The sequence below is a fragment of the Acyrthosiphon pisum genome, chromosome X (assembly GCF_005508785.2).
Source record: "Acyrthosiphon pisum isolate AL4f chromosome X, pea_aphid_22Mar2018_4r6ur, whole genome shotgun sequence".
NCBI classification, from domain to species: Eukaryota; Metazoa; Arthropoda; class Insecta; order Hemiptera; family Aphididae; genus Acyrthosiphon; species Acyrthosiphon pisum.
In genome coordinates, this window is record NC_042493.1 from 26,327,247 (window position 1) to 26,328,180 (window position 934).

The following is a 934-nucleotide window of genomic DNA, read 5'->3' on the forward strand; positions in this document are numbered from 1 at the left end:
GTATTTTATATTTTGGGGGTGTACATTTTAAACTCGGGGGTGCACAAGTCCCCTGTGTACCCCCCTAGTTGCGCCAATGGAAGTCACACTGTTTGGTAGATCACGTATTGAACAATTACCATAATTAATAATTGTCTTTAATACCAAGTTCAATAAATATAAAATTTTCAAATGTACTAGGCAATAGTGTTATTCATTGAGTAATAAACATACAAACTTTGTGTATGTGTGATTTATTTGTACATTAACATAAATACAAAATAAAAAATTATAAATGAATACTTAGGTATAAACATATAATACATAAATACATAAATATAAACAATTATAAAAATTAATACAAATATAATGATATATTAAACATTAAAGGTGGGATAAAATACCTAATTTTTGGTTTTTTCTTGTCGTCGATAGCATAGTTTTATTTAAGTTTTTAATAGTATGAAATATTCTTAAATGGATATATAATTTTTTAAGAAATTCAATGTCAAAATTAGGACAAGGATGATTTAAAGGCACATTGTCTAACAAATTTTTAAGTTTTTTCCCAACATTGTCTTCTATGCTAATAAAGGAAAATTTTTAATAAATATATCATCCAAATTATTTATATAATTAAGAAATTGATCGTTTCGTACATTCAATTTTCCAAAAGTGGAATCAGCTTCACTATTTGTATATGCTTTAAAATATATAAATAAAAATGATTGCTCTAATTGGTTTTGATTTTTAATATAATTTAAACACATCTCACAACTATGTCTTTCCATACATTTTTTAATAAAATAGCCACAAACATAGGCAAGTGAATTTCTCTCTGGAATGCATAACTCATGGTAGTCAACAGTCCCAACTTTTAAATTTGAAAAGTTAAATGGAGTTTTTTCTGGAAATAGTGCACGGCCGTTGTTTAAGGGGGGGGGGGGGGGGAGGG